The following is a 24,582-nucleotide window of genomic DNA, read 5'->3' as shown; positions in this document are numbered from 1 at the left end:
GTCTGTAAAACTCAGTTGGAAGTCCATCCAGACCTGGAGTTTTACCCAGAGACAGGAATTTAATAGTAGACTGGGTCTCCTCTCTTATTATTGGGGCATTCAAACTGTCAATTTGGGTGGCTGTAAATTGGGGGAGGTTGAGAGATTGCTAGAAGTTGTGGAAAGAGTCAGGGGAGTTTGGCTGTTGTTAAGTGTAGAGATGGGAAAAATAGTTCACTAGGCATTCCTAGTAGGGCATTTAGGAGAGTGGCATATAGAAAGTTCCACAGGGGCGTGGTCAGAAATGACTATATTGTGGATTTTTTTTGCGGTAACACTCAATATCAGGGAGTCAGCAAATAAGAAGAGATCTATCCGGGATAGAGAAGAGTTAGCCTTGGAGCGGCATGTAAAGTCCCTATCTTCTGGGAGCCACCTTTGCCAGATGTCACACATGGCCAGAGGATCAGTAAGAAGAGTAAATACTTTATTTTTAAGTTTCCCCTTGTATCTTTATATTCTCTTATTCGCAGTGATTTCATGTAACCAGGTTCTATCTAAAATAGGGTGAGGAGATAGGTTAAAATATCCCCCTATTATTAGCTTTGTGCCTATAAGGGGTGCCAAATGTTGGGTTAGATGTTCCCAGAAGGCTATGGTTTTGGTATTAGGTGCGTATATGTTGCACAGTGTATAATTGATCAAATTAATGAAGACTTGAACAATAAGGAATCTACTGGGTCAGTGATGGTGTTATTGATCTCAATTTGTAGATGTTTACCAAACAGGATGGCCAATCCCCTGTTAGAACTGTTGTAAGAGAGAAAAACCCTACCTAATCACTGCAAAACTTTTCATGCTCCCTATCTTCCAGATGTGTCTCCTGTGGGAAGACAACATCAGTATTTAATTTGCGTAGGTGAGTTAAAATTGATTTCCACTTAAGGAGAGTTGATGCCACTCACATTCCAAGTGAAAAGTTTAAAGGCCCTTATCAAATGTTAAGGGGATGAGGGAATAAGTGATTAATGTCCTGTAGGTGAGAGAGAGAGAGAGAATAAAAGGGTGGAGGGAGGGGAGGCGGAAAGAGAGAAGTAACCCCCCCAAAAAAACACATACCAGTGTTGTGAGTTGTAAGAAAGGGGCATGGTATTTTTATATTACATAGGTTGAAAATAAGAGTAGTGCACAAATAATCAATAAGCCCTTATAGAGAAAGGAAGGCTATAGCCTGTATAGATATGAAATTACACACACTGGAGTTTTCCGCATGTAGGACTTCAGGCAGTCCCCATGGTTTGTGTTTTGAGTCTAAGCAGTGCAAATAGTAGTAAAAACATTTTAAAACTCTTTGTGTTAGGTTTGAACAACAGGAAGTAACAGTTGAACCTGATGAGAAAAATACAACAAGCATAACAACAGTAACTAAAATAGCTATCATCTGCAGTCGAGCTAAGGTACTAAATGTAGCCACCAATAAGCAAGTGCTATCCAGGTGCTGAACCTAAAATGGGCCGGCTACTAAGCTTTACGTTCTTTCTTTTCCAATAAAGATAGCAAGAGAACAAAGAAAAATTGATAATAGGAGTAAATTTGAAAGTTGCTTAAAATTGCATGCTCTATCTGAATCATGAAATAAAAAATGTGGGTTTAGTGTCCCTTTAACCTAGTTCAACGAGTAGCTGCTGTTTTCAATTTCCAGATTCAGCCTCCTCAGCCTCTGGGGGGTTCTGATATTTTAAGAACTTTCAGCTAGATTACGAGTTGTGCGTTATGACTGTTTTTCCCTCATATCTGAAGGCTGCTATGTCTTTTTTAATGGACTGGGTTTTTAGCCAAAGTGGCCAGTAGCTTACCAGATTTGCTGTCAAAAAAATAGAATTTACTTGCCGATTTTAAAAGGCCAGAGTCGGCTTGTTGTCTGACAAAAGCATCCAGCTCTGCTTTGGCCACGATATAGTTATCATATGTGGTCCGAGATTTAGATGTGCAATAAGTCAGGTATGTTTGACATGTTGGTCTGTAAGGTATTATGTCTATAGTGGGTATTACATTTAAGATCTGCTAAGTATGAGATGATATGTCCTGAGAGGACTGCCCTGGCAGCCTCCCAAAATAATTGCTGATTGGATAGGTGGGTTGAGTTATCAGTGTAGTAATCATTCCACGTATGTATAATAGATTTTTGGAAGGCTTCGGAAGTAAGAAGGTATGAGGGAAAGCATAGGGAATTCCTAGTACTAAATGTAGCCACCAATAAGTAAGTGCTATCCAGGTGCTGAACCTAAAATGGGCCGGCTATTAAGCTTTACATTCTTGCGTTTCCAATAAAGATAGCAGGAGAACGAAGAAAAATTGATAATAGGAGTAAATTTGAAAGTTGCTTAAAATTGCATGCTCTATCTGAATCATGAAATAAAAAATGTGGGTTTAGTGTCCCTTTAACCTAGTTCAACGAGTAGCTGCTGTTTTTAATTTCCAGATTCAGCCTCCTCAGCCTCTGGGGGGTTCTGATATTTTAAGAACTTTCAGCTAGATTACGAGTTGTGCGTTATGACTGTTTTTCCCTCATATCTGAAGGCTGCTATGTCTTTTTTAATGGACTGGGTTTTTAGCCAAAGTGGCCAGTAGCTTACCAGATTTGCTGTCAAAAAAATAGAATTTACTTGCCGATTTTAAAAGGCCAGAGTCGGCTTGTTGTCTGACAAAAGCATCCAGCTCTGCTTTGGCCACGATATAGTTATCATATGTGGTCCGAGATTTAGATGTGCAATAAGTCAGGTATGTTTGACATGTTGGTCTGTAAGGTATTATGTCTATAGTGGGTATTACATTTAAGATCTGCTAAGTATGAGATGATATGTCCTGAGAGGACTGCCCTGGCAGCCTCCCAAAATAATTGCTGATTGGATAGGTGGGTTGAGTTATCAGTGTAGTAATCATTCCACGTATGTATAATAGATTTTTGGAAGGCTTCGGAAGTAAGAAGGTATGAGGGAAAGCATAGGGAATTCCTAGTACTAAATGTAGCCACCAATAAGTAAGTGCTATCCAGGTGCTGAACCTAAAATGGGCCGGCTATTAAGCTTTACATTCTTGCGTTTCCAATAAAGATAGCAGGAGAACGAAGAAAAATTGATAATAGGAGTAAATTTGAAAGTTGCTTAAAATTGCATGCTCTATCTGAATCATGAAATAAAAAATGTGGGTTTAGTGTCCCTTTAACCTAGTTCAACGAGTAGCTGCTGTTTTTAATTTCCAGATTCAGCCTCCTCAGCCTCTGGGGGGTTCTGATATTTTAAGAACTTTCAGCTAGATTACGAGTTGTGCGTTATGACTGTTTTTCCCTCATATCTGAAGGCTGCTATGTCTTTTTTAATGGACTGGGTTTTTAGCCAAAGTGGCCAGTAGTTTACCAGATTTGCTGTCAAAAAAATAGAATTTACTTGCCGATTTTAAAAGGCCAGAGTCGGCTTGTTGTCTGACAAAAGCATCCAGCTCTGCTTTGGCCACGATATAGTTATCATATGTGGTCCGAGATTTAGATGTGTAATAAGTCAGGTATGTTTGACATGTTGGTCTGTAAGGTATTATGTCTATAGTGGGTATTACATTTAAGATCTGCTAAGTATGAGATGATATGTCCTGAGAGGACTGCCCTGGCAGCCTCCCAAAATAATTGCTGATTGGATAGGTGGGTTGAGTTATCAGTGTAGTAATCATTCCACGTATGTATAATAGATTTTTGGAAGGCTTCGGAAGTAAGAAGGTATGAGGGAAAGCATAGGGAATTCCTAGTACTAAATGTAGCCACCAATAAGTAAGTGCTATCCAGGTGCTGAACCTAAAATGGGCCGGCTATTAAGCTTTACATTCTTGCGTTTCCAATAAAGATAGCAGGAGAACGAAGAAAAATTGATAATAGGAGTAAATTTGAAAGTTGCTTAAAATTGCATGCTCTATCTGAATCATGAAATAAAAAATGTGGGTTTAGTGTCCCTTTAACCTAGTTCAACGAGTAGCTGCTGTTTTCAATTTCCAGACTCAGCCTCCTCAGCCTCTGGGGGGTTCTGATATGTTAAGAACTTTCAGCTAGATTACGAGTTGTGCGTTATGAGTGAAAAAGCATTGTTATGGCTCATAACGATGCTTTTTCACTACTGCTGCTATTACGAGCCCTGTAGGTATAGGTGTACCGCACACCTTTTGGCCGTCACGCAACGTAACTACCGCACCTTTCAAAAAGTCCTTTTTCAATGGGACTTCCATAGCACTGGTATTATGAGTTTGCCTGTCCGGCCAAAAAGTGAGCGGTACAGCCTATAACTACAAGATCTGTACTGCCACCTGATAGTCAGTAGTTATGAGTTTTACGTTACAGAGCTGTACCATAAAACTCATAACTTAAGTGTTAGAAATTACACTAACACCCATAAACTACCAATTAACCCCTAAACCGAGGCCCTACTGCATCGCAAACATTATAAAAAAATTATTAACCCCTAATCTGCCGCTCCGGACATCGCCGCCACTATAATAAACATAACCCCTAAACCGCCACACTCCTGCATCACAAACACTAGTTAAATATTATTAACCCCTAATCTGCTGCCCCCAATGTTGTTGACCACCTACATACACTTATTAACCCCTAATCTGCTGCCCCCAATGTCGCCGCCACTATACTAAAGTTATTAACCCCTAAACCTAACCCTAAGTCTAACCCTAACCTTAACACCCACTAACTTTAACCTAATTAAAATAATTCCAAATAAAAATTACAACTAAATTATTCATATTTAAAACTAAATACATACTTACCTGTAAAATAAAACCTAAGCTAGCTACAATATAACCAATAGTTATATTGTATCTAGCTTATGTTTTATTTTTATTTCACAGGTAAGTTTGTATTTATTTTAACTAGGTAGACTAGTTAGTAAATAGTTATTAACTATTTAATAACTACATAGTTAAAATAAATACAAATTTACCTGTGAAATAAAACCTAACCTGTCTTACAGTTAAACCTAACATTACACTAAAATTAAATAAATTACATTAATGAAATACAATTAACTAAATTACAAAAAAAAAACCAACATAATTTATGTAAGAACTTACCTGATAAATTCATTTCTTTCATATTAGCAAGAGTCCATGAGCTAGTGACGTATGGGATATACATTCCTACCAGGAGGGGCAAAGTTTCCCAAACCTCAAAATGCCTATAAATACACCCCTCACCACACCCACAAATCAGTTTAACGCATAGCCAAGAAGTGGGGTGATAAGAAAAAAGTGCGAAAGCATAACAAATAAGGAATTGGAATAATTGTGCTTTATACAAAAAAATCATAACCACCACAAAAAGGGTGGGCCTCATGGACTCTTGCTAATATGAAAGAAATGAATTTATCAGGTAAGTTCTTACATAAATTATGTTTTCTTTCATGTAATTAGCAAGAGTCCATGAGCTAGTGACGTATGGGATAATGACTACCCAAGATGTGGATCTTCCACGCAAGAGTCACTAGAGAGGGAGGGATAAAATAAAGACAGCCAATTCCGCTGAAAATAATCCACACCCAAAATAAAGTTTAAATCTTATGATGAAAAAAACTGAAATTATAAGCAGAAGAATCAAACTGAAACAGCTGCCTGAAGTACTTTTCTACCAAAAACTGCTTCAGAAGAAGAAAACACATCAAAATGGTAGAATTTAGTAAAAGTATGCAAAGAAGACCAAGTTGCTGCTTTGCAAATCTGATCGACCGAAGCTTCATTCCTAAATGCCCAGGAAGTAGAAACTGACCTAGTAGAATGAGCTGTAATCCTTTGAGGCGGAGTTTTACCCGACTCGACATAGGCATGATGAATTAAAGATTTTAACCAAGATGCCAGAGAAATGGCAGAGGCCTTCTGACCTTTCCTAGTACCGGAAAAGATAACAAATAGACTAGAAGACTTTCGGAAATTCTTAGTAGCGTCAACATAATATTTCAAAGCTCTAACTACATCCAAAGAATGCAATGATTTCTCCTTAGAATTCTTAGGATTAGGACATAATGAAGGAACCACAATTTCTCTACTAATGTTGTTAGAATTCACAACCTTAGGTAAAAATTTGAAAGAAGTTCGCAACACCGCCTTATCCTGATGAAAAATCAGAAAAGGAGACTCACAAGAAAGAGCCGATAATTCAGAAACTCTTCTAGCAGAAGAGATGGCCAAAAGAAACAAAACTTTCCAAGAAAGTAATTTAATGTCCAATGAATGCATAGGTTCAAACGGAGGAGCTTGAAGAGCCCCCAGAACCAAATTCAAACTCCAAGGAGGAGAAATTGACTTAATGACAGGTTTTATACGAACCAAAGCTTGTACAAAACAATGAATATCAGGAAGATTAGCAATCTTTCTGTGAAAAAGAACAGAAAGAGCAGAGATTTGTCCTTTCAAGGAACTTGCAGACAAACCTTTATCCAAACCATCCTGAAGAAACTGTAAAATTCTCGGAATTCTAAAAGAATGCCAGGAAAAATGATGAGAAAGACATCTAGAAATGTAAGACTTCCAGACTCTATAATATATCTTCCTAGATACAGATTTACGAGCCTGTAACATAGTATTAATCACAGAGTCAGAGAAACCTCTTTGACTAAGAATCAAGCGTTCAATCTCCATACCTTTAAATTTAAGGATTTGAGATCCTGATGGAAAAAAGGACCTTGCGACAGGAGGTCTGGTCTTAACGGAAGAGTCCACGGTTGGCAAGAGGCCATCCGGACAAGATCCGCATGCCAAAACCTGTGAGGCCATGCTGGAGCCACCAGCAGAACAAACGAGCATTCCTTCAGAATCTTGGAGATTACTCTTGGAAGAAGAACTAGAGGCGGAAAGATATAGGCAGGATGATACTTCCAAGGAAGTGACAATGCATCCACTGCTTCCGCTTGAGGATCCCTGGATCTGGACAGATACCTGGGAAGTTTCTTGTTTAGATGAGAAGCCATCAGATCTATTTCTGGAAGTCCCCACATTTGAACAATCTGAAGAAATACCTCTGGGTGAAGAGACCATTCGCCCGGATGTAACGTTTGGCGACTGAGATAATCCGCTTCCCAATTGTCTATACCTGGGATATGAACCGCAGAAACTAGACAGGAGCTGGATTCCGCCCATACCAGTATCCGAGATACTTCTTTCATAGCCAGAGGACTGTGAGTCCCTCCTTGATGATTGATGTATGCCACAGTTGTGACATTGTCTGTCTGAAAACAAATGAACGATTCTCTCTTTAGAAGAGGCCATGACTGAAGAGCTCTGAAAATTGCACGGAGTTCCAAAATATTGATTGGTAATCTCACCTCCTGAGATTCCCAAACCCCTTGTGCTGTCAGAGACCCCCAAACAGCTCCCCAACCTGTCAGACTTGCATCTGTTGAAATTACAGTCCAGGTCGGAAGAACAAAAGAAGCCCCCTGAACTAAACGATGGTGATCTGTCCACCACGTCAGAGAGTGTCGTACAATCGGTTTTAAAGATATTACTTGAGATATCTTTGTGTAATCCCTGCACCACGGGTTCAGCATACAGAGCTGAAGAGGTCGCATGTGGAAACGAGCAAAGGGGATCGCGTCCAATGCAGCAGTCATAAGACCTAGAATTTCCATGCATAAGGCTACCGAAGGGAATGATTGTGATTGAAGGTTTCGACAAGCTGTAATCAATTTTAGACATCTTTTGTCTGTCAGAGACAGAGTCATGGACGCTGAATCTATCTGGAAACCTAAAAAGGTTACCCTTGTCTGAGGAATCAATGAACTTTTCGGTAAATTGATCCTCCAACCATGATCTTGAAGAAACAACACAAGTCGATTCGTATGAGATTCTGCTAAATGTGAAGACTGAGCAAGTACCAAGATATCGTCCAAATAAGGAAATACCACAATACCCTGTTCTCTGATTACAGACAGAAGGGCACCGAGAACCTTCGTAAAAATTCTTGGAGCTGTTGATAGGCCAAACGGCAGAGCCACAAACTGGTAATGCTTGTCTAGGAAAGAGAATCTCAGAAACTGATAGTGATCTGGATGAATCGGAATATGCAGATATGCATCCTGTAAATCTATTGTGGACATATAATGCCCTTGCTGAACAAAAGGCAGGATAGTCCTTATAGTTACCATTTTGAATGTTGGTATCCTTACATAACGATTCAATATTTTTAGATCCAGAACTGGTCTGAAGGAATTCTCCTTCTTTGGTACAATGAAGAGATTTGAATAAAACCCCAGCCCCTGTTCCAGAACTGGAACTGGCATAATTACTCCAGCCAACTCGAGATCTGAAACACATTTCAGAAATGCTTGAGCCTTCGCTGGATTTACTGGGACACGGGAAAGAAAAAATCTCTTTGCAGGAGGCCTTATCTTGAAGCCAATTCTGTACCCTTCTGAAACAATGTTTTGAATCCAAAGATTGTGAATTGAATTGATCCAAATTTCTTTGAAAAATCGTAATCTGCCCCCTACCAGCTGGGCTGGAATGAGGGCCGCACCTTCATGTGGACTTGGGAGCTGGCTTTGGTTTTCTAAAAGGCTTGGATTTATTCCAGACTGGAGATGGTTTCCAAACTGATACCGCTCCTGTGGGTGAAGGATCAGGCTTTTGTTCCTTATTGTGACGAAAGGAACGAAAACGATTATTAGATCTAAATTTACCTTTAGATTTTTTATCCTGTGGTAAAAAAGTTCCTTTCCCTCCAGTAACAGTTAACAGATAATAGAATCCAACTGAGAACCAAATAATTTATTACCCTGGAAAGAAAGGGAAAGCAAAGTTGACTTAGAAGACATATCAGCATTCCAAGTTTTAAGCCATAAAGCTCTTCTAGCTAAAATAGCTAGAGACATATACCTGACATCAACCCTAATGATATCAAAGATAGCATCACAAATAAAATTATTAGCATGTTGAAGATGATTAACAATGCTATGAGAATTATGATCTGTTACTTGTTGCGCCAAAGCTTCTAACCAAAAAGTTGAAGCTGCAGCAACATCCGCTAAAGATATAGCAGGTCTAAGAAGATTACCTGAACATAAGTAAGCTTTTCTTAGAAAGGATTCAATCTTCCTATCTAAAGGATCCTTAAAGGAAGTACTATCTGCCGTAGGAATAGTAGTACGTTTAGCAAGAGTAGAGACAGCCCCATCAACTTTAAGGATTTTGTCCCAAAATTCTAATCTGTCAGATGGCACAGGATATAATTGCTTAAAACGTTTAGAAGGAGTAAATGAATTACCCAAATTATTCCATTCCCTGGAGATTACTTCAGAAATAGCATCAGGGACAGGAAAAACTTCTGGAATAACTACAGGAGATTTAAAAACCTTATTTAAACGTTTAGATTTAGTATCAAGAGGACCAGAATCCTCTATTTCTAATGCAATTAAGACTTCTTTAAGTAAAGAACGAATTAATTCCATTTTGAATAAATATGAAGATTTATCAGCATCAACCTCTGAGACAGAATCCTCTGAACCAGAGGAACCATTATCAGAATCAGAATGATGATGTTCATTTTAAAATTCATCTGAAAAATGAGAAGTTTTAAAAGACCTTTTACGTTTACTAGAAGGAGGAATAACAGACATAGCCTTCTTAATGGATTTAGAAACAAAATCTCTTATGTTAACAGGAACACTCTGAGTATTAGATGTTGATGGAACAGCAACAGGTAATGTAACATTACTAAAGGAAATATTATCTGCATTAACAAGTTTGTCATGACATTCATTACAAACAACAGCTGGAGGAATAGATACCACAAGTTTACAGCAGATACACTTAACTTTGGTAGATCCAGCACCAGGCAGCGTTTTTCCAGAAGTATCTTCTGACTCAGTGTCAATCTGGGACATCTTGCTATATGTAATAGAAAAAACAACATATAAAGCAAAATTGATCAAATTCCTTAAATGACAGTTTCAGGAATGGGAAAAAATGCCAGTGAACAAGCTTCTAGCAACCAGAAGCAATAAATAATGAGACTTAAATAATGTGGAGACAATAGTGACGCCCATATTTTTTAGCGCCAAAAAAGACGCCCACATTATTTGGCGCCTAAATGCTTTTGGCGCCAAAAATGACGCCGTATCCGGAACGCCGACACCTTTGGCGCAAAAAAACGTAAAAAAAATGACGCAACTTCCGGCGACACGTATGACGCCGGAAACAGAAATTTTTTTTTTGCGCCAAAAAAGTCAGCGCCAAAAATGACTCAATAAAATGAAGCATTTTCAGCCCCCGCGAGCCTAACAGCCCACAGGGAAGAAAAAAAAAAAAAAAGTCAAATTTTAAGGTAAGAAAAAAATTGAATTATTCATATGCATTATCCCAAATATGAAACTGACTGTCTGAAATAAGGAACGTTGAACATCCTGAGTCAAGGCAAATAAATGTTTGAATACATATATTTAGAACTTTATATAAAAGTGCCCAACCATAGCTTAGAGTGTCACAGAAAATAAGACTTACTTACCCCAGGACACTCATCTACATGTAGTAGAAAGCCAAACCAGTACTGAAACGAGAATCAGTAGAGGTAATGGTATATATAAGAGTATATCGTCGATCTGAAAAGGGAGGTAAGAGATGAATCTCTACGACCGATAACAGAGAACCTATGAAATAGACCCCGTAGAAGGAGATCATTGAATTCAAATAGGCAATACTCTCCTCACAATCCTCTGACATTCACTGCACGCTGAGAGGAAAACCGGGCTTCAACCTGCTGCGGAGCGCATATCAACGTAGAATCTAGCACAAACTTACTTCACCACCTCCATAGGAGGCAAAGTTTGTAAAACTGATTTGTGGGTGTGGTGAGGGGTGTATTTATAGGCATTTTGAGGTTTAGGAAACTTTGCCCCTCCTGGTAGGAATGTATATCCCATACGTCACTAGCTCATGGACTCTTGCTAATTACATGAAAGAAACCACTAAGTTACACAAAATAAAAATAAATGATCAAATATTTAAACTAATTACACCTAATCTAATAGCCCTATCAAAATAAAAAAGCCCCCTCAAAATAATAAAACCCCTAGTCTAAACTAAACTGCCAATAGGCCTTTTGTGGGGCACTGACCCAAAGATAACAGCTCTTTTACCTGGCAAATAAAAATACAAACAACCCCCCAACAGTAAAACCTACCACCCACACAACCAACCCCCCCAAATAAAAACCTACCTAAAAAAGCTAAGCTACCCATTGCCCTGAAAAGGGCATTGGATGGGCATTGCCCTAAAAATGGCATTCAGCTCTTTTACATTACCCAAACCCTAAGCTAAAAATAAAACCCACCCAATAAACCCTTAATAAAACCTAACACTAACCCCCGAAGATCCACTTACAGTTTTGGAAGACCGGACATCCATCCTCATCCAGCCGGGAGAAGTCTTCATCCAAGCGGCAAGAAGCCCTCAACGAAGCCAGAGAAGTCTTCATCCAAGCGACAAGAAGTCGTCCTCTAGGCAGGCAGAAGTCTTCATCCAGACGGTATCTTCTATCTTCATCCTTCCGGCGCGGATCATTCCATCTTCAAGACATCTGGCGTGGAGCATCCTCTTCCTACGGTCCCAGCTGTACACTGAAGGTTCCCTTTAAGGGTCGTCATCAAAATGGCGACCCTTGAATTCCGATTGGCTGATAGAATTCTATCAGCCAATCGGAATTAAAGGGAAAAAAATCCTATTGGTTGATGCAATCCCGCTAATAGATTAGGGGTTAATAACAGTAATGTAGGTTGCGGCAACTTTGGGGGCAGCAGATGAGGGGTTAATAACAGTAATGTAGGTGGCGGCGATGTTGGGGGCAGCAGATTTAGACTTGGGGTTTATGTTAGGGTGTTAGGTGTAAACGTACATTTTTTTTCCCCATAGACTTTAATGGGGCTGCGTTACGGAGCTTTACGCTCCGTTATTGCAGGTGTTAGGCTTTTTTTTTTGCTGGCTCTCCCCATTGAAGTCTATGGGGAAATCGTGCAAGAGCAGGTGAAAGCAGCTCAAAGCAGCGCTGGTATTTGGGTGCACTATGGAGCTCAACAATGCCAAATTGCCCGCAAATGCCTGATTTTTGTAAACTTATAATACCAGCGCTATAGGGAGTGAAATACCACCAAAAAAAGCTGCGGTCTTTACTTTCCCTATAGCGCTCAAAACTTGTAATCTGGGTGTTTGTTACTTGTATACATTTTGAAAGAACATTGCATGGCCTGCTCTTCTGTATTGTGCATTAAACACAAATAAACCAACATACCCAGACCTAAAATTTGAGTTCTAAATTATTTATGCAGAATTGAACGGATGCATCATGGAGACTTTATATGTTGTAGAGGTCAAACATTAGCTCAGTAGAAGTACAGTGTGTAATATTGTGATGCATCTACATCAGAAGAGCTTATAACGCCAGTTTTTGACAAAACTAATTTCATGGCAGTCTCACTAGTCTTCAGGTCCTCTAGATGAATGGATAAAACATTGTCTACAACTACTGCTGTGTCTTTCCCCTATGGTGCCTTGCTACTATACAGATCTCATGAATTTAGGATTCCTTAACCTGAATACTCTGTTTGAGATATCAATTGGCCAACAAACCTGCAGTCCCATAATTTCTGAATGATCATACTCAAGTATGCTACACATTTTTTTAGCTATAAGAACACTGGCCCTTTGTCAATTTGGGATCATTATTCTCTTCGTTTAATGTCCTCAAAACATTGGTCATAAAATTATCTCTATATCCCTTAGGGCCCTTATACCATGGAAGCCTATGTATTCGATTTTGAAATACTCGCTCCAGTAGTAAACCAAACTGACAGCTAGATTACAAGTTTCGGTATGGTGTGGTATGGCTATACTGCTTAAAAATTGGCCATTGCGTATGGAATGGCAGGTCTCCCGTATTACAAGTCGCGGCGGTATAGCTATACGGCAAGCATTTTAGCCTGTAACGCAAAATCCATTCCGCACTAAAAAAATGATGTTTGAGTGTGGGATTGTGCCGTATTACAGGTTGTGCGGTCCAGCTAAAATACTTGCCTTACAGCCTATAACCACACGATCCATTCCGCAATCTGAGATTAGTAGTTATGGATTTTGCAAAACAAAAATGCTTCACAAAATTCATAACTAAAATGTTACAAAGTACACTAACACCCATAACCTACCTATTAACCCCCTAACCACCATCCTCCCGCATCGGAAATACTATAATAAACCTATTAACCCCTAATCCACTGCCCACACACATTGCGACTATTAAATAAACCTATTACCCCCTAAACCTCCTGCCCCCCCACATCGCCAACACTATAATAAAGTATTAACCTCTAGACCGCCAGCCCCCCACATCACAACTAATAAACTAAACCTATTAACCCCTAAACCACCAGACCCCACATCGCAACTAATATACTAAGTCTATTAACCCCTAAACCGCTGGTCCCCCACATCGCAACTAATAAACTAAATGTCAGGTTAGGAAATATCCAGAAGTAGACCCAAATGCAAGGGCGAACTTAAACAACACCCTTGCACTCTGAGTTTAATCCAGGACGTGACCCCACGACAACCTCCAAAAAACTAAGTACTCACGATATGGAGCAGGGTTAGCCTTTGCCAAAGTAATTCATGATATCAGCCAGATAGACTTCTGAATAAGGAACTGGTTTCAGGAAATGCCTTCCACAGAATCAGGAGAGCAGGGAAAGTCACTTATACTCAGACAGAAGAAGGGTAAAACAGGAAACAGTTAATAATGTAGGATTAGGTCATTTGTTATCAGGCAGTCTGAAGGTTAACACTGTGTAGACAGTCTTTGCAGAGTATGCAACAGGTAATCATGCAGTTTGAGGGTTAACTCTGAGTAGACAGTCTTTGCAGAGTATGCAACAGGTAATCAGGCAGTTTGAGAGTTAACACTGTGTAGACAGTCTTTGCAGAGATAGCAACAGGTAAGCTGGTAGTTTGAAGGTTAACACAGATTAATCAGTACTTGTGGAGATTGGCAACAGGATATCAAGCAGTTTGAAGGTTTACACTGAATAATTGTATTTGCAGAGTTTGGAAACAGGTAAACATGCAGATTGAATGATTCACAGAAATAACAGTATTTGAATAGTTTGCACTACACAGAGTAGTCTGAATATGCAGGGATTGCAGCAGGTAAACAGGAAGTTTGAAAGTTTCACAAAACAAACAGTACTTGCATTGTTTGGAGACAGGTATTCAGGAGGTTGAAGGTTAATCCAGCATAGTAAGTCCTTGAAGAGATTGGCAACAGAAAAGCAGCAGTTTGAGAGATTCCTCAGCGAAATCCTAACAGAAGCCTCAAAGTTAACAAACAAACGGACACTGGAGAAACAGGAAGCCAGAATAAAAAGCCTGGTTGTGACATCATCAGGAAGGGGTGGCTCAAACACCTGTCAATCAAGCACACAGAGAGGACTGCAGAGCTTCCCAGCAGCTGAGCATGACAGTGCCCCCTCCTCAAGGACCCCTCTGGGGGACCCAACCGGGCCTGGCAGGGTATTTCTTGTGAAAAGACTTGACAAGAGCTGGAGCATGAACATGAGAGGCCGGTTCCCAAGATCGTTCAGAGATAGGATAACCCTTCCAATGGACCAGGTAGTACAGCCGATTGCCCCGTAGCTTGGAATCGAGAATCTGGCTGACTTCAAAATCAGAAGTTCCCTATACGGAAAGTGGAGGAGGAGGTTTACTCTTGATAGAGTACCGATTGTAGATGACTGGCTTGAGTAGGGAGACATGAAACACTGGATGGATCTTGAGAGTCTTGGGTAAGACCAGGCGGTATGCAGAAGAACAAACTCTGGAAAAAATTCGAAAAGGTCCAATGTACTTAGGACCCAACTTGGTACAAGGTTGTTTTAGACATATGAATCTGGTTGATAAAAATACTCTGTCTCCAGTACGAAGTAAAGGAGCCTTGCACCTTCTGCGATCAGCATATTTCTTATGTCTTAAGGAAGAAGAGAGTAGATTTTGAAGAATGAGTTGCCAGTGATTACTGAGATTTTTCACTATACGATCTGCTCCAGGGACTTCAGTAGAACTGGTAATCATAGGAAAGGTTCTAGGTTCAAATCCATAAGCTGCCTTAAAGGCAGAGGTCTGTAATGAGGCGTTATAACGTGAGTTGTGAGCTAATTCCGCCAAAGGCAATAACTGAGACCAGTTGGAGTGGTGATGGTCTACATAATGTCTTAGAAAAGATTCCAAGGCTTGATTTACACGCTCAGTCTGTCCGTTGGATTGAGGATGGTGTGCAGTAGAAAGTGATATGTTGATTCTGAAGTGTTTACAAAAAGACCTCCAAAATTTGGAAACAAATTGGACTCCACGATCTGAGACTATGTCAGTGGGAAAACCATGTAAACGAGATATATGTAGAACAAAGAATTCAGAAAGTCTTTGAGCTGTAGGCAAGCCTGGAAGAGGTATGAAGTGAGCAGACTTGGAGAACCGATCCACCACTACCCAAATGGTCGTATTTCCAGCAGAAACAGGAAGATCTGTAACAAAGTCCATGGATAAGTGAGACCAAGGGTAATGAGGAATAGGAAGAGGGTGTAATAGACCAAACGGTGGATGAGAAGATTGTTTGTTTGAAGCACAAGAACTACAAGCAGCAATATAATCCTTAACATCCCTCCTCATAGTGGACCACCAAACATGCTGCTTCAGTTTCCACAACGTATTGGTTATTCCCGGATGACCTGCTGAAATGTTGTCATGAGCCCAACGTAGAAGCTTAAGACGTAATCCTTTGGGTATATACAGGATACCAGAAGGTAGTTTGCAAGAAGATGGTACCCGGACTTGAGCAGCATGTAAAGCCTGTACTGGAAAAGAGGATACTTGAGCCAAAACTTTGACTGGACGTAGTATAGGTTCTGAATCCAATGGAGAAGGTTCAGAAGATTGGAACTGCCTAGATAAAGCATCTGCCTTGGAATTTTTTGAACCAGGAACATAGGAAAGTACAAAATTAAACCTGGAGAAGAACAAGGCCCACCGAGCCTGACGAGGATTGAGACGTGTAGCTGTTTGGAGGTATAAAAGATTCTTGTGATCTGTCAGAATGAAAAAAGGTTGACTGGTACCCTCTAACCAATGCCTCCATTCATCCAAAGCTAATTTTATAGCCAAAAACTCCTTATTGCCCACATCATAATTTAACTTGGCAGGATTGAATTTTTTCGAAAAGAACGCCACAGGATGTATCTTGCTGGTAGTCGGATCACGTTGGGAGAGAACAGCTCCAGCTGCTATAGAGGAAGCATCAACCTCCAAAATAAACTGGAAATCAGGAATTGGATGACTGAGAAGAGGTGCAGAAGAAAATGCTGATTTTAGCGTTTCAAAAGCCTGTACTGCCGAAGAGGACCAGTTCTTACAATTTTGCCCTTTCTTAGTAAGAGAAGTGAGTGGAGACGTGATGTCAGCAAAGTTCTTTATAAACTTTCTATAGTAATTGGCAAAGCCAAGAAACCTCTGCAGGGATTTGAGAGTAGTTGGTCTGGGCCAGTCCTTGATAGCTGACAGTTTAGCAGGATCCATCTCAAAACCTGATTCAGAAATGATATACCCCAAAAAGGGGATGGAACTCTGATGAAAAGAGCATTTCTCCAATTTAGCGAACAGGGAATTGTCTCGTAACCTCTGAAGAACCAGTCTTACATGATGTACATGTTCCTGTAATGTTTTTGAATAGATTAGAATGTCATCGAGGTAAATGATAACAAATTGATTTAGATAATCTCTGAAGATTTCGTTAACAAAGTGCTGAAATACTGCTGGTGCATTGCACAATCCAAATGGCATTACTAGATACTCATAGTGACCAAATCTAGTGTTAAATGCCGTCTTCCATTCGTCTCCTTTACGGATTCTGACCAGATTATAGGCCCCACGGGGATCTAACTTGGAAAAAATAGAAGCACCTTGAAGACGATCGAATAACTCAGAAATGAGCGGCAAAGGATAGCTGTTTTTGACAGTAATCTGATTCAAGGCTCGATAATCAATACAGGGACGAAGACCTCCATCTTTTTTCCCAATGAAGAAAAAACCTGCACCCACAGGTGAAGAGGAAGGACGAATGAATCCTCTGGCTAAGTTGTCCTTTATGTATTCCTCAAGAGAGACATTTTCTTGACGAGAGAGGGGATAGGTCCTTCCCTTAGGTAGAGGAGCCCCTGAATACAATTCGATAGGACAGTCAAATATCCGGTGTGGAGGTAACGTCTCAGCCTCTTTTTTAGAAAACACATCCCTAAAGGCATGATAGTAATTGGGCAATGATTCAGGAACTTCCACCATAGCTACGACAGGACTGGATGGTTTAGAGGGATTTTGCAGGCAATGTTTGAAACAGGTAGTTCCCCAGGAAATAAGTTCTCCTTTAGACCATGAGAAAACTGGATCATGAAGCTGCAACCAAGGTAACCCCAGAATCAATGGTATGTGGGGAGAAGAGATGACATCAAAACGAATAATTTCAGAATGAAGTATGCCCACAGTCAAAAGAAGAGGAATGGTAGAATGCTTTATGATACCAGTACCTAGAGGCTGTCCACTGACAGTAGTTACCTTAATTAACTGTTTCTTGGCTTGAAGAGGAATCCTGAGAGAGTCAGCAAAGTTAGAATCAATGAATACTCCAGCAGCTCCAGAATCGATGAGAGCTTGAGCTCGAAACTTGGTGTTTCCAAAAGAGATAGTTACAGGAACAAAAAGTTTAGAATTGAGGGAAGACATGGGATTCTGGCTTAACTCTGTCCCTCTATCAAAAGTTAAGCCTTGGCTTTTACTGGCCGGATAGGACAGTCCTTCAGTAAATGTCCTTTGGTACCACAATACAGACATAACCCAAGAGTACGCCTTCTATGGCGTTCAGCTTCTGACAATTTAATAGCTCCTACTTCCATGGGTTCCACAGACTCAGGAGATTGGGAATTATTATTAGAAAGACTTGAGGTTCGAATAGGAGGATGAAATGAAGATTTAACAAAGGATCTCTGATTCCTATCTCTCTCCTGAAGACGTTCAGAATGCCGGGCGTCAAGAGTAATACATAAATTGATAAGACCCTCCAATGAATCGGGGAGTTCCCGAAATAATCCTTAAGGTGTTCCCAAAGTCCTTTGCGAAAGGCTGCCCGTAAGGCTCCATGGTTCCAATCAGTTTCTGCGGCTAAAGTCCTGAATTCAATAGCATATTGAGCTACCGAAAGGGATCCCTGTCTTAGATCCAACAATCCTGCCTCAGCAGCTGCAGACCTCCCAGGCTTGTCAAAAACAGAAGAAAAAATGGACACAAATAATTCCACATCCTGTAGTAACGGATCATTCTTCTCTAAAAGAGGGGACACCCAGGCTAGAGCCTTACCCTTCAAGAGAGAAATAATAAAGGTGATTTTGGAAGTAGAATTGGAAAAAACTTGAGGATTGTTTCTGAAGTGTAAACGACACTGATTAAGGAATCCACGGCATTCTTCTGCATTACCGTCATATTTATCTGGAAGTGGGATTCGTGGTATATTCTGTCCAACAGTTTGAGGTGGATTAAAGACAGCATTGGTGCTAGTAGCAGTGGCAGCAGGAGTCACCGTCGATTGAGAAGGGGCGGAGAGGTTATGTAGCAGAGCAGTAATCTGGTCAAGCTTGGAATCCAAAGATTGCAAATGAGCAGAATGATTTCCTAGAAGTTCCCCTTGTAGAGCCACAGCCCTGGATAACTCATCAGGGTCCATATTATGGTCCGTTTGTACTGTCAGGTTAGGAAATATCCAGAAGTAGACCCAAATGCAAGGGCGAACTTAAACAACACCCTTGCACTCTGAGTTTAATCCAGGACGTGACCCCATGACAACCTCCAAAAAACAAAGTACTCACGATATGGAGCAGGGTTAGCCTGTGCCAAAGTAATTCATGATATCAGCCAGATAGACTTCTGAATAAGGAACTGGTTTCAGGAAATGGCTTCCACAGAATCAGGAGAGCAGGGAAAGTCACTTATACTCAGACAGAAGAAGGGTAAAACAGGAAACAGTTAATAATGCAGGATTAGGTCATTTGTTATCAGGCAGTCTGAAGGTTAACACTGTGTAGACAGTCTTTGCAGAGTATGCAACAGGTAATCATGCAGTTTGAGGGTTAACTCTGAGTAGACAGTCTTTGCAGAGTATGCAACAGGTAATCAGGCAGTTTGAGAGTTAACACTTTGTAGACAGTCTTTGCAGAGATAGCAACAGGTAAGCTGGTAGTTTGAAGGTTAACACAGATTAATCAGTACTTGTGGAGATTGGCAATAGGATATCAAGCAGTTTGAAGGTTTACACTGAATAATTGTATTTGCAGAGTTTGTAAACAGGTAAACATGCAGATTGAAGGATTCACAGAAATAACAGTATTTGAATAGTTTGCACTACACAGAGTAGTCTGAATATGCAGGGATTGCAGCAGGTAAACAGGAAGTTTGAAAGTTTCACAAAACAAACAGTACTTGCATTGTTTGGAGACAGGTATTCAGGAGGTTGAAGGTTAATCCAGCATAGTAAATCCTTGAAGAGATTGGCAACAGAAAAGCAGCAGTTTGAGAGATTCCTCAGCGAAATCCTAACAGAAGCCTCAAAGTTAACAAACAAACGGACACTGGAGAAACAGGAAGCCAGAATAAAAAGCCTGGTTGTGACATCATCAGGAAGGGGTGGCTCAGACACCTGTCAATCAAGCACACAGAAAGGACTGCAGAGCTTCCCAGCAGCTGAGCGTGACACTAAACCTAATAACCCCTAAACCACTGTTCCCCAACATTGCAAAACACTAAATTAACCCCTAAACCTAACACCCCCACCTTTAAATTAAAAGTTACAATATAACTATCTTAAAATAAATAAAAACTTACCTGTGAAATAAAAAAAAACTAATGTTAAACCATAAATTAACCTAAAATAACTATTCTAAACTAAAATTATGAAAAATAAAAAAACATTAAGATTACAAAAAATAAAAAACGAAATTATCCAAAATAATATCAATTACACCTAATCTAATAGCCCTATAAACACGAAAAAGCCACCCCAAAATAAAAACACCACCTAACCTAACAATAAACTACCAATAGCTCTTCAAAGTGCCTTTTGTAGGACATCGCCCTAAATTAAACAGCTCTTTTACCTAAAAAAGTCTAATAAAAAATCTAAGCTACCCATTTTACTGCCCAAAAGCCCTGATCTAACAAAAAAAAAAAAAACACCCCAAAAAAATAAAAAAAACAACCTAACACTAACCCCAGGTAATCTACTCACATTCCGGACATCCATCTTCATCCAGGCGGCAAGAAGTCTTCACCCAGGTGGGGACATCTACATCCATCGTGGGGGCTATCTTAATCCCGGTGGCGCGGATCTGTGGTGACGTAGAGCTGTGGAGGCACGAAGCATCGTCGCCGGCGGCGCGGACATCCAGCATGAAGGACCCTCTTCATACGATCACCACCGTACACTTTAGCTTGAATGCAAGGTACCCGTTTAAAAATGGGGTACCTTGCATTCCTATTAACTGACATTTTCAAATCAGCCAATAGGATGAGAGCTACTGATATCCTATTGACTGTTCAAATCAGCATCTTTAATAAATGATACCAAGAGAATGAAGCAAAATTGATAAAAGAAGTAAATTAGAAAGTTGTTTAAAAATGTATAATCTATCTGATTCATGAAAGAAAAAAAATTGGGTTTCATGTCCCTTTAAATAACATTTACTTACCTCTATGAAAATGGAAGATGCCACTGGGGAACTTAAAAATACACATGCAAGCAGTTAATAAGAGTTGCATTCAAAGCTTCTGCAGGGATACCTTTTCAAATGGGTTGGGTTCTCTCCCCCTACAGCCCACTGTGAGGTTGGTTTCTGTCTTTTTTTACATTGCTCTTCTATACTGCAGTATTGAACGTTTCAGTAAAGGGAATGGTTTTAACAGGAAAAATCTGCTATGACAAAATAAAGTTAGAGGAGTTATTTATAAACAATTTAATAGATTTTAGCAGGTAAAACAGACAATTGGGAGCACATTAAAGGAAAGACAATTTACATTTCAATGTTCCTTTAACATAATATTCTAGGTTTGATTGCCTAATGGAAATCTGAGCAAGCCTTTACAAATAGTAGTTTAGAATATGACTTACTGAGTCATTGATTGTTAAAGCTTATTTCTCAACAGAAGAAGCCTTAGGGTTAACTAATCCCATTTACATTTTTCTTTTCATAAGTTCTTAACAACAGAACAAAATGATGATGATTGGTGATCAGATTGAGATTGGAGTTATAACAAACCTGACAGAAATATTTCCTGAATGTCGTGGGAGAAGAACATTTTGAATTTATATATACTGTGATTTATTATCTTTGTCTTCTGGATTTGGTTTTTAGCATTTCAAAACTAATTCCAATGAATAATGCTATGAATGCAACATACTAACATATCTTGCCACATTTTACTTCAGCAACTCATTAAAGCTCAGAAAAAAATTAGGAAATTAAATGTGTTTCCCTCTTTTTTTCATGTTGGTTGGAGTAGCCATGTTAGTTTAGTCCAGAGATTTAGATATCAAAATAACAAGAGTATTGCATTGAGCAATGATACTTTTTTTTATTGGACTAACTAAACATTTATAAGATGACAAGCTTTCAGAAGAATGTCTTTCTTTTTCAAGTCTGAAGCAATACTGACCAATTTGATTGAATTTACAGATTATATCTTAAAACATAGTATGGCTAAAAAGATAGAAAATGATACAAAGGTCTCAATGCAGGGGGAGGAGAGGGGGTGTCATAAAAATCATGAGGGGGGTTTAGGAGACAGAGGCAGACAGTGTCAGTATACAATAACAGACAGGGGAAATATATGGTTATACACAAAGCATATACTGACATAAAGTTATATATCAACATAGAATCAATATGTATAAAGATGTGAAATTAGGTATACAAGGGAATATAAGATAGTCAAAAAGGAGAAATGAAAGAAAGAAAAATGGGAATAATAATGACAAAAGTATTGAAATAGGGTTACCTGCGTACCTATGAATAGAGAGTGTGGAACATACAATGTAATTGACTACAGTAAATGAAATTAAATGGGTTAAGAAACGAGAGTCCACATTTAGTCCAGAATTTAGCAAGTTGAAGTGCATTATTTTCATTTCAAAGGTTTTTTTCCCATGGTGTTTTTGAAATTGCCTCTGTCAGGGTATTTGTGAATGTCATTAGATAATACACACACACACACACACACAAATATATATATATATATATATATATATATATATATTTTTTTTTTTTTTTTTTTTTTTTACAAATCTCAAGGAAGAAAAGTTTGAAGAGGTCACAGTAGTGTTCTCTCCAAAAGAGACAGGGATTTCAACACTCCATTTAAATATTATGTTCAATGCACACGTACGTAAGTATTAATTTATAAATAGGTGTTCCAGGCCTCCATGCAAGCAAACAACTTCTGGGTCCCCTAAACCAAAACCACACAAGATTGATATAAATAAAATAAATTTATTAGTGCAAACAAAGAAAGAACAATCAAAAAAATCAATCACATACATTTAAGAATACATTGTGTACATTAAATGCATAGATAAAGCTGGCCAGCTCACTCAGGTTGATATGATGCAGGTAAATACCTAGATATAGGCTTTTGAGTTATTAGGCAACACCCCTACCAGTGGGTAGCCCTGTGTACCAACAGGAATCTGCTACCATGGATAATAATGGGGATTCATGCGTAATCACTCATATAGTGCACAAATGAAACTGACAACACCTGTCTCAGAGGGTAACCCAAACGAATTTGAGAGTCTTGTTACCATGAGATAAATATTAGGATCTATGCCAGTTACTTATGTGCTGAACTGTAACAATGTAACAAAGTATTACATGCTTATATATTTACACACTTATATTGAGAAAACAACACCCTGACCAGAGGGTAGCACCAATATTGAAAAAAGGTTCCAGCTACCTTAGTACTAAATAGGGATCTCAAATAGTAGATGTGTAATCACAGCAATAATGGCAATCACTTATATAGTGCAAGCAGTATAGATTACATAAAATATATGTTAATAGGGCTTTCCACGTCCACTGTGATTTTGTTTTAAAGCTTAAGTATATTGCTTTAGTGCATGTTCCAGACAGTACATTCCATTACAGACTCGTAAGTCCATGAATACTTTACAAATCACTTTTGTGCGCTTGTAGTCCTTCTCCTTTTAAGCTTGGTGTAAAATCCGGGTGCGGTGCCTGCTTGCTGCTGTAGTTAGAAGAGCTGTGTGCTGCATCGAGTATCAATCAGGGGCTGGTTCTCAGCTGTGTAAATGACGTCACACGCCAACGGCCGTTTAACCCCCCACGTGACCAAATTTCATTGGGGCTTCCGCAGGGCGTATACTTAGCAACTCCATGTGCGCTTTATTTAAGCTCAGCCCTTTCGTTGGATTGGTGAAAATATCCTCAGTGAAAATGAAACAATGTTTTTTATTTCTCAGATGTAACCAGTATAGTCATTGGTTCTCACCATAACCATACAAATTAGCAACATTGTGATAACATATTAGACGTTTCAATACTTGTAAATATATAATAGCAAAAATCAAAAAACGTTGTTCGCACTTGTTACAAAAATAATAATTATTTCCAGCAAGGCCAATCCTGCGCGAGATAAACAATGGGAGTAGGAAAAAATATATTGTTAATCTATATTTTAGATTTTTTTAGATTTTTAGTTTAAGAAAAACGACATTACGAATTTCTATGTTATGATAAAGTGGTACCATATTATTCTTGTACAAATTATAAACTTTTTTACCTTTATAAGAAAGGAGCAAAATCCAATTTTTCGTTCAAGCCATTTGGTGACAATGTTTTTAGTCGAAAGATCCATGCCACTTCTTTCCTAAGTAATAAATTATCAATATCTCCACCTCTACCATGTAGAGAACATCTTTCAATACCTATAACTTTTAGATCATCAGTAGAACAATTATGGCAGAGTTTGAAATGCAGGGCTATGTTACTATTTATAGTGCCTTCCTTTGCATTAGCAATGCCATTGCGGTGTTCTGTCACCCTATCTTTCAAGATCCTCTTAGTTTTCCCTGTATAATACAGGGGACATGGGCAGTAAAGTAAGTATATTACATTATCAGATTTACAATTAATGAATTGCCTGATATCATATATTTTCTCGTCTGTAGAAAACTTACTAGTTTTTACTATAAATTTACAAAAGACACAATTGCCACATTGAAAGCAACCCTGTAGCTTTTGTCGTTTTTCGAGCCAATTTTGTGCTTTTGGATTGCGTGAGAAATCACTCTTCACCAATCTATCTTTTAAATTGGGAGCCCTTCGTGCAACTAGTGATGGAAAGTCACCCACCATACTTTTAACATTTTCATCTGAAAGTAAAAACTGCCACTTGCTTTTTAGAATATTTTGA

The sequence above is a fragment of the Bombina bombina genome, chromosome 3, assembly GCF_027579735.1.
Source record: "Bombina bombina isolate aBomBom1 chromosome 3, aBomBom1.pri, whole genome shotgun sequence".
In the NCBI taxonomy this organism is placed as follows: Eukaryota; Metazoa; Chordata; class Amphibia; order Anura; family Bombinatoridae; genus Bombina; species Bombina bombina.
This window is presented reverse-complemented; position numbering follows the sequence as displayed.